Below are 11,098 nucleotides of genomic sequence, written 5' to 3' on the forward strand. Positions count from 1 at the left end.
ATGTTCTCAGATGAATAATCGCTGTAAAGAGGCTGGCTCTTTGGGTTTGGGTTGTGCACGCTAGGATGGTGACAGAACCAGGACATTTGCCTCTACAAATAAACGCAAACCAACAGATGTATACGCTCATCTGTCATGCCTGGTCACGCTGGCTAATTAATCCGACTCCTACCTGTGTGTGTGTGTGTGTGTGTGTGTGTGTGTGTGTGTGTGTGTGTGTGTGTATGTGGTTTTTTAAGAGTCTATGTGAAAGTCTCCACCAGATAGATAGACAGACAGAAGCATGTTTTGACCTCTCATCGTAAACATACTAAGGCTCTGTTGCTGTGAAGCTTGGGTTGCAGTGGCTTGTCCTGATACTGTTTCATGTTTGGCGTTGGTTGCTATGTTTGGAACTGTTCTACAAGGACTGCTACGTCCATGTAGCAACATTCATTGTGACATTTAAAGAATAAATTTAAAAACAGATTAAAAATGTTAAAGTTCAATTCTTCTTTCTAATATCAATATTCAAAATAAGAGCTCCAACCAATGTTCTTAACTAAGAAAACTTAAGTCAAAAAACAGTCAGTGAATTGACTTGAACCTGAACTTTACAGGGGACCCTCGCATATTTATATTTGATTTATGATATATTGTCTCAGTCTAATTTAATAGCAACAAAGACATGTAATAGCCATATACTGTAAAGCAATTAGACTGTAAAATAAATGAAAATAAATATTTTGTAGGTTTTATTTTTGCTTTTCAGTACTGTAGGAAAGTTACAATAGTTCTTTCCTAATTTTTACATTTGAAAGAGATATTTTAAATGTGTACTGCAGTAATGTTACCCATTTAAACCGCTAGCTGTCAGCAATTCATACTGCACATTTAAGCTTTTATTTTGACAGAAACAACAGTAGACCTTTTATTTTGAAGGAAAAATCCAGCTTCAGTGAAAACAGGCTTAGAAAGACATGTCTCTCTACAAATCTAGTGAAATGCTGTAATCATCTGGCATGAAAATAAAGCATAACTGGTGGCCGCTGGTAACGCATGGTAAATAGAGGTCGACCGATATTGGTTTTTACCGATACCGATAGCTAGGTTGGACCACACTGGCCGATACCGATTAATTAACCAATAGTTTTTGAAAATGGATACTGAAAGGCAACTTAAATATTGCTCTACTATTTAAAAAAAAAAGTACTAAACCATACTTTGTAAATTAATAAAAATATTAATATTAATTATATATTGATCATTAAAGTTATTTCATAGTTCATTAATGTTAACAAAATAAACTTTAAAATTTAACAATATATCAGTAAATGTTGAAATTAACACACTCTAACAAGGAATAAAACTTCTATTCTACAGCTTTCATCAATCTTAGTTGATGTTACAAATGGGCTCATTGTAAAGGGGTGGGAATCTTTACATTTTAATATGTAAAATTGTAGTTTCTGTGCTTTTTGTTTATATTTGGAATGTATGTCAGTACTGCCATCTTATAATTAAGATTCAATTTATTTACATATCAAAAAGTTGTTTATATCAAATGTATTGCATGCAAAATTAACTTTTTTTATTATCCGAAAGTTTACAGACAATAGTAATTGCTTTTTCGTTTGATTATTACTGATGAAATCATAGACAGTGGCTGCTTTAACAGGCTTCAAACTAATGCACAGATCTATTTCGATATATCAGATGTTTTGTCCTACTCTGAAAACATAACTGACTGCGTGTACAGTACATCATTTTCGTATAAAAGTATTCGAAAAAGCAAGTGCATTTAACTACATCCGCAATCGAGCTTTTTAGGACGAACAAACACAAAGCGAAAGTGAAAGTCTCTCAGTGCGCGAGTTTAGTGCATCTAATATTACTGCATTACAAACGGCAGAAATGAAGGCATAACTAAAGTAAAACACTGCGGGTGGAAGCACACACTGTCAAGCAATGCGCATCAGGGCCGTGCAGAGACCTTTAAAGAGGCAGGTGCTCAAAGTATAAAAAGGGCACCTGGAACAAGGCATTTAAGAGCCCCTCGGGTCCATCACCTCATTGTAGGCATCCAGTTACTTACGTAATAAGTAACAATGTCATTAATAAATCAAATAATGCATTATTCAAAGTTTTAATTGCATTTATGTTTAGTTCAGGACTCAAACAATAGAATTAGTAATATTTTTATCACTATAAAAGGGGCTCTCTAAATAGGGCTGTGCTCAAAACATCAGTACAGCAATACTGTACTGTATATTGTGACACATTCCTTGCTGATATACATATCATTACAGAGGCTTCTAGCAGCCAATGCTGTGAAGCAGTTCTGAGAAAGAAACGGAACATAAAAGACCATTTTGATGTTTAAAAGATTTAAAAATATTTTCTTTGGACCTATTAATTTTGATTAAAAATTGTTGTGTATTAAATTGTCAAACCTAAAGATTTTCTTCTCTCTGTTAAACACAATAATAAAGAACAGCTGTTATATTAAACTCTTGTGTGGTCACTATTGAAAATATCTGTGGCCCCTGATGTATTGTATTGTAAGATTGTAGACGGTAGAATATTAAGGCATAAATTGGCATGATTTATAATTCAGATACAGGTTCACACAAAAACAAAATATCGTATACAATGGAATTTCAGCCTTTATACCATTAAAAGGGATAAATCGAGTTTATAATTTATTAATTGAATATTATAATTGATTTTTAGAAGGCACATTAACATCTTTCACATTTACAACTCTATGTGTTTGCTGCATAAAAACTAGGTCGATAATTGCAATAATTTGACCATAAAGAGCTGAAAAATGTGGAAATAAAAATTCATTCTCTGTCACGAGGGGGCGCTTTAGGAGCGCTGAAATACTACGGTTTCCATGGGAACGGCTATATACAAAGCAGCATTAACGCTGTTTTATCAGGCATGAAATGAAAATGCCAACGACACGTTTCTGAGGACAGTCGAGTACCTTCAGATTCATTCATATAAAGACATCAGTGCCGTGTTTTGACTTTGAAACGCAGCGTGCATATTTATTCAATGACATCATTGCCTTTTGAAGTTTAATCCAGCCCTATCGCGATTCTCGTCTTTCCGTCCCCAAATGTAAGACCTCCTAAATTATAATTAAGTCTTTTCTTATACTATTTAACATATATAAAACTTTTTATGGCCTTAAATTTGACACAACCTAATTGAGGAGTTTTTAAGGACCTGCAGGAGCCCTCTCCTTTACGATAGATTTACGATTTTTTTTTACATGACGACATTAACATTATCGGCAGCTATTTCAGAGCAGACTACACATGCACAAACTATAAAAAAAGTATAAATACTCGTGCATAATCTCTTTCCTTCACGTCATTCTTATGATAATAAGCAACGTTAAATCTGGTGAAAACACCACTTACCAGCAGCCACGAATGTGTCTATCCTTGGCGTTATAATATAAACATGATCGGATCGTCCTGAACTTCCGGGTGGGGTCGTCACGTGACGAGGGTCATTCTATTACAGCTAAAACATTATTAATTAATTTTACTAAAAGTTCGATTGGGCAGGCTGTCGCGAATTCGATATTTTTATAAATATTTTATTTTTATATTATTACATAAAAAAAAAAAATCTTAACAAAAGGGCACTTTGATCACTAGGAGCCAAAAGGGCAGGTGCTCAAGCACCCTCCGTACGTTTTTATTTGTGGAAAATCCCTTCTTAAACGAATTTCGTTTTGTATAATTTTTATCTTATTTTTAATACATATTTTTGTTGATTAGTTATTAAAATCTAATTAGAACAAGGAAAACTGGCATTGTGAAATAAAGCGCATAACTACCATGCTTCCGCGGCCTGAAGAAAAGGCTAAAACATAAATTATAGCTCTATATGAAGCATACAGACTTTATTAAAGCTACAGAAATACAAACATGTTGCTTAAATGCACAATACCCGATCTTCCAGCCCATGGTCAAGTCTTTATGAACATTAACAAAGATTTGGGACAGATATGATGTAATGTAAAGCTATGAATGAAGCGCTGTGTCGCAGCACGATTTCTGTCGGCTGAAAGTTTGCTTTCTCACGTCATGTCTTTAAATCTGCAACTATATGACCAGCTTGATATAAACTAATGCAAATATATGGTAACAATCCTGACATTAAACATTGGTGTCGGACTTAATCTCTCATACTCTATGACAGCGGAGCGGAGCGTGAGCCGCTTCAACAAAGAATGTTATGCAACCCGGAAAAACTATCGGCAAGGGTTTTTGCCGATAACCGATAGTTCCACCAATCAACTATCGGTACCGATTAATCGGCAAAACCGATACATCGGTCGACCTCTAATGGTAAACTCACAGCAAATGCAATAAATGAGTTCACTGCATTCATTCACTGTGAACTGAGCCGTTCTGAGGTGCAGAAAACACCCGATCATGAGCTGATCACCTTAATGAAGTGTGCGCTTCGCTTTGAAACGTGCTGTGAAAACAGACTTGATGAACGGAGTAAGCCGCATTGCACTTTCGGTCTTAGTTCGTTTGACAGATACTGTGCCAAAGCATTATGGCCCAAAATACATCATTAAAGACCTTTTATGTTTGAATAAAAAGTTTAAATATATTTTAAAAACAAGACTTTTTACACGGAAGACCTTATTTTTTATATCATCATGTGACCACGATAATATCAAGCCGATTTTGCTTTTACGATATCTCAATACTGATGGTTTTGCTTTTACGATATCTCAATACTGATAATACCGTTACATCCCTAGTGTTGAGTAATGAATGGAATTTAAAGAAATTACTTTAAAGCATGCCATACAATACTGGTTAATAAGATGTTGAAGAAGAAGTTACTTATGCTCACTAAAGCTGCATTTGTTTGATCAAAAACACAGTAAAAAAGCAATGTTGTGAAATATTATTAAACTTTAAAGTAATTGTTTTCTTTTTTAATGTATTTTTGAAATGTGATTTATTCCTGTGATGGCAGAGCTGAATTTTGAGCATCATTTCTCCAGTGTTCAGTGTCACATGATCCCTCAGAAACCATTCTAATATGCTATTTGGTGCTCAAGAAGCCATGACACAGGACATTTTTTTCAGAAGTCTTCGATGAATATAAAGTAAAAATATATATATATATAAACTTTTGTAACATTACAAATGTATTTACTGTAACTTTTGTTCAATTAAATGCATCCTAGTTAAAGGAGACCTACTATGTCTCTTTTTACAAGATGCAATATAAGTCTCAGGTGTCCTCTGATTGTGTTTTAAGCTTGAAATACCCCACAGATCATTTATTATATCATTTTGAAAATGCCCATTTTGAGTGGAAGCAGAAACACAAACACACTGTTTTCATTTATGTCTCTTTAAATGCAAATGAGCTGCTGCTCACCACCTCCTTTACTGTGCCATTGCAACTCCTACCTCAGATACTATGCTAAAAAACATCTGTTTGGTTGTGATTATCATGTCTATTGTACTGAAATCATGCATTTTAAATAGAGCTGCACGATTAATCAAAGGCGATTGTCATGCGCATTTTGTCAGTAAAGCCGGTTGTGTAATCAGTAGTAAATCTTCAGCACATGCTTTCAGATGGAGCAGCATTTACTACTCAGAGGCATAGTTTACTGACAAGCTACGCAATATCATGTTCATTTTCATACACGATTTAATCACGTAATAATGAAATCGAAGCTGTCCTTCTGCAATAATAACAGGTGTTTCATAGCCTCTCAGTGAACTACAGCTCTGTGTAGTAAATGCTGCTACATCTGAAAGCATGTGAATCAGTGTTCATTTCAGTGTTTGAAAAAAATCCTTCTGTGGGATAATGTGGCTTTTTACACAGAATAAGGTACGCAACACATTTCATAGTATTCTAGGCAGTGATGAAGGCATTGCATTATTATATACTTCCTATACTTCATCAAGGAAAATTATAATAAGAAGAACTTGTTGTAGTTCTTGTAGATTGTGATTTCCTGGGTTTCTTCTTAGGAGTGTATCTTGATTTTTAGCTCAAGAAATGGCCTCTGGCCTCTGGACTTGGATGGAGATTTACTACTGATCACAGAACCATGCTTCCCTAAAGCGATGTGCATGACAATCACAGCTTTTGCTTAATCGCGATTGCGATTTAATTTAGATTTATCATGCAGCCCAAGTTTTAAAGCCATATCAGTATAAACTTCTTAAATATAGGCTTTTCTGAGTGCACACATCTGAAGCACGAGCACAGAAAACAGCTTTCACACGCAATATGAGTACTAAACTAAGTTCTCTTTCGTGTCTTTTTGCGCTCAAACTGTCAAATACACACAAGTTTGTTAAAAACACACATAAGTTACAAAAACAGTCGGTTATGTCTATGAAGCTAAACAGCTGGGAAAGAAATCACATGTTTATATTAGATCTGTGTGGCAGCAGCGTAATATACAGTAAATATATCAATAAATCCACTGCTCTCTTGTCACCTCTGAGGTTGGGACTCTAAATAGTGTTCTGTGCTCGTCTGTGCAGCCAAAGACAGAACAGTTAGCATGCTTTGCTTGAACCTTTGCCATGGTGTTGGAACTGGTACACTGTTGTTACTTGCAAAAATAAGATCCCCTTTCTACGTCACAGGCTTACAATAACAGTTACTGGGTTGTCCTTTTCCACATTTTCTGGGTTGGTAGATGTATGGGGACCCAATTATAGCACTTACAGTACACATAGAAAAAGTCAGATTTTCATGATATGTCACCTTTAAATAAAATTTATTTCCAGAATCCAAACTTTTGAATGGTAAAGTGTATGACTGAAATGAGTTTAAAGGTCCACTGAAGTGCCTTGAAACACGCAGCGTTCTTCTATGTGGTGACGTTCTTTTAACTGAAACAAAAACATATCGCTAAGCCCCGCCCACTAATTTTGAACAGCCAATAGCGTTCCATTTATATCTGCTCGGGGCAGAGCCGTTGAGCTCGGTAAAGCCGCATTTGTAAGCTTATGACAGCCACAGACTAATAAATTACCCCACAGATTCAATATGAAACTCTTGCTAAAACGAAATAGTGATAATAATCATGCTGAGGCTGTGTAGTTTAACACATGCCGAGTCCGACCGCGCATATGAGCGCATATGATCTGCTCCGCGTCTCTGTGTAGGGGGCGGGACACTACGGACTCTAGAGAGCATTTTATTGGACAGAACGTTTGATCTGAAACTGAAGTGCGCGGTGATATCATCAAAATCCTTGATTCATATTGGCGGAAGTGACGAGAGTGTAAGTTTTGAATGCCCATATCTTGTAAAAGCGAATTTTGTCACTGCTTTGAAACACACTAGCTTATAGATAATCTTAAAACTAATATATTCATACTAAAAGCCAAAAAACTTTAATTTTGATTTCAGGGGGACTTTAAGGCTGATCTTTGATCTTAAGAAATAAATTAATCCTGAATGTAATGCGGCTAATTAAAACTGTGATTGACTGACTGTGATTTAACCAGCTTGTGGTCTGTGATATCATACTATTTTTTTTTTATATGCTGCCTAATTGAGTCTAATTGAGTATCATTAGTTTACTGTGTCGGCCTCTTAATTATTCCTGTACATTTAATTGAATACTGATAATTATATAACTAATGGTTTTGGACAGTAAAAGCCTCATGTGTATTGTTTACATTATATTTGCATCATGAATTATTTCCCCTTACCTTTTCTTTTTTTTCAGTCTTTGATCAGGTATTGGCTCCCAGAGTTCCTTAAGTTTAACTTAGAGCCTATGTGATTACTAAGAACTAGAGATATCACATTCAAAAAAAGCTTTGTAAAAGTACACAATAATCTTTTTAAATTGGAGTAAAAAACACTATTTGCTCTACTTCAAATTCTAAGTGAAAATTAGTTTCTACACTGAATCTTGTTCAGTTTATTATAAAAGTTGTTCAATCAATGTGTGTACTATATTGCAATCCTTTTGAAGTCATGCAGCAACATAATTGGCAGCCAATGGAGAAACACACTTTTTGCATGCAGAATAGTGTAGTTAAGGCATCTCAGCTCTCATAGAGAATGAATTATAAATGATCATGTAGCTCCACACCAGTGGTCAGTGAGTGAACAATAGATTAAAACACACCTACACTCAAAAAAGTCAACTAGCCACTTATTTGATTTGCAAAATACAAATATGTCTGATTATAACGAGTTTACTTATGTTAAATGATTGATTCTTGTTAGTTGTAACTAAATTAAGAAATAATCAAATGAATTAGATCAGCGCTTGTTGATTCAATGAGCCTGAGTCGCTTCATATCAACAACTCTCTCTGATGAGTCACTGCGCATGCTCAGCACTGCGACGGAATCACGTGGGTACACACGGCTGGAAGAAGAGGAGTTGTGTGAGCGCCAGCGGTTTGAACTGCTGCATTTAAACGTTCTTCATCCTTGATATTGAGGGTAAGTACTTTATTGATATAATGTACCAGTTTGCACTTAGTAACATGGGATAATAAGTAATTACACACTGTAGCGATGTTTCAAAGTAGGTTTATGTAAATTCCGTTGTTTTTGTCGATACAAGTTTCACCTTAACGTTAATATATCCGCTACAATTTGTGCATTTCTGTCACAATTTAATGCTAACCACGCCTAACTATTAACTACATAACCTACGTTAAACCTGAAGTCTACCCCAACATTGGGAGAGGAAAACTGGAGGAAAGTATGCACAGTCGAACACACTATGCACTCGTTTTTTTTTCTGTTTCTAAGTTAATGTAGTTAGCGTAATGCTATTTATACGCTTTACTTTTACGTAACTTGTCCTCTGTTGAATCAGTGTGCACTTCTCATCGCTCTTTTCAGTCTAGCTAACGTTTATAGAGCTGTTTTTGTATGTTTTTCTTGAGCTCCGAAATGTTACATATTACTACCCAGTTTATTGAATACAGTTTGCAAAAAATTGTCAAGTAAAATCTATAATGCAGTCGACCATATATATTAAATGTCCTAACAAATTGCAGTTAAAGTTATGATTGAATAGGTTTGCATGGTTTTATTCGGGAAATATAGTATATAACTTGTATACACTTTGTTTGTTTTGTTTTTCACAGCAGAAAAAAAAATACATCACAACATATAGCTGTCCCCATGCTCTTCTGGTGTGAACCTCAGCTTTACATGGTAAGTAGTTTTTTTTTAACACTCACATACACTAATGTATAACTAACTATCCTTGAATACTGAACTTTTCTTTTCATTCTCTTTCAGTGACAAGTTGTAGGTACAAATTACTTAAGCATTATAAACTAAACATTGCTTTGGAAGCAGCAGTCATTATGTTTGTGTACAGCAGTCAACATTTGAAGTGGAATAAAACCTTTAATAAAATTTGGGTCACACTTTATATTAGATGGCCTTCACGACTATGTACTTGCAGTATAAAATAAGTACAATGTACTTATTGTGGTCATTGTATTGCAAAACACTTGCTTCTATTAAGGTGGGATATGGGTAAGGTTAGGGACAGGTTTGGTGTTAAGGTTGAAATTTTGCATGCACATTGAAGACATGGGCAGGACTTAAAACCCATGTGTATAGAGTTCACCCGTTACATTCTACACAGACAGTAACACGTTCAGTACTCTTAAGCTGTGCCGCCACTGAAGTTGATGTAATCTTGTCTCCTCCCTACAGGTTGACACTGTACATACCATACCAGAGAAGCCTGTGTTATCAAGTCTCTGTGCATCTACTTGAATGAAGACCCTGAAAAACTAGTCAAGGCGTATTTGGTGAGTTGATGAGAAAATAATTTCAAAAGCCATTCTGTACTTGGGTCATGTTTTTCCCTGTTTGCTACAACAAAAATGTGACATGAGAGAACACTTAACTTTGTCAAATAATTGACCTGGACAGAAAACTATACTTGCATGTTTTTTTGTTTTTCATTGGAGTGCTTTATATTCTATGGTGGTTATAATGTTTTAGCCGCCTAAGTAATTTTAAATATGGTTGCCAGATAAATTATAACTTTTTTTAATATAATGCACTGCAATAACACACCAGCACCCACTGTGACCTCAATAATAAACAGAGAAGAATTATCACTTTTCTGACAGTTTCAACTTAAAAACTTAGAAATTATAACCTCTGATTCACATCAGAGCTCCTGTATTGGATTTAAGTTTACTTTAAAGGTGTCATTAATAAAGTGGCCAATAAGTGTATAAGCAATTCTTGTAATAATTATTTTTGTTTGTGATCTTTTATGTGTTTCTCCTCACAGGATTCAGACATCGAGTCAAAATGTACCATGGAGCAAACTGTGATGGGAGTGTATGTCATACTGAAGGAGGGAACGCTTCCTAACAATGACCCACAGGACATTGGTGTCCTAACTGAAGGTGTGGAAGTCAGGCTTGTGCTGTTATTTGGACTGATATGCTGTTTGAATCCTGTTTTACAAACACTCAAATTGGAGACTTAAAGTGAAGAAAGCAGTTTAAACTTATTTGTATGTGTATGTTAAAACTGAATGAAAAAATAAAAATATTTAATTGTTTGCATGTTTTATGTGGTTTTTCTGTAGATGTAATGTTTTGGTTCTTAGTTCTTTCACTTAAAACAAATCTAATTGAAACAACAAGATGGGTATTAAAGTACCCAAACTATACATGAACAAGACATTAACAAGTAGATGTAACAAGGCAGATTTTTGTTGAATTGAAGTGCTTTTACTGACATATTTGACTAACACGATTCAAACATTTTGATTCAATTCGTTGGAAAGAAGCTACACTGACATGGTAAAACAATGTTAAATCTACAAGTTTAAATCACATTCATATAACATATTCAAACCTTTCCAAGTTTATTAGATTGGTTTAGATGCGTTTTGGGTGCTACGATTAAATCATGTTCATTGAACAATTTATTTTTTTGAGTGTAATTGGGACTAATTCAGCCTTTGCATAATTGCTCATTTATTCTGCACAAAGCTGTGAAGACTTTGGTCATTCCAGGGTGTCGAGTGTTTGTGTGCATGTGAATTTGTTGTAATATTTATTAGGAAATATGTCTGT

The 11,098-nt window shown here is 35.0% G+C and overlaps 1 long non-coding RNA gene across 1 annotated transcript; it reads left to right on the top strand.

The window, feature by feature from the left end:
- Nucleotides 1-8,389: 8,389 nt before the first annotated feature.
- Nucleotides 8,390-10,578, top strand: LOC141326070 (uncharacterized). The gene is made up of 4 exons (XR_012353853.1): nucleotides 8,390-8,471; nucleotides 9,128-9,197; nucleotides 9,711-9,808; nucleotides 10,303-10,578. It is a non-coding gene; the product is annotated as an uncharacterized lncRNA (long non-coding RNA).
- Nucleotides 10,579-11,098: the final 520 nt, after the last annotated feature.

Source organism: Garra rufa, chromosome 1 (assembly GCF_049309525.1).
Source record: "Garra rufa chromosome 1, GarRuf1.0, whole genome shotgun sequence".
Lineage (NCBI taxonomy): Eukaryota > Metazoa > Chordata > Actinopteri > Cypriniformes > Cyprinidae > Garra > Garra rufa.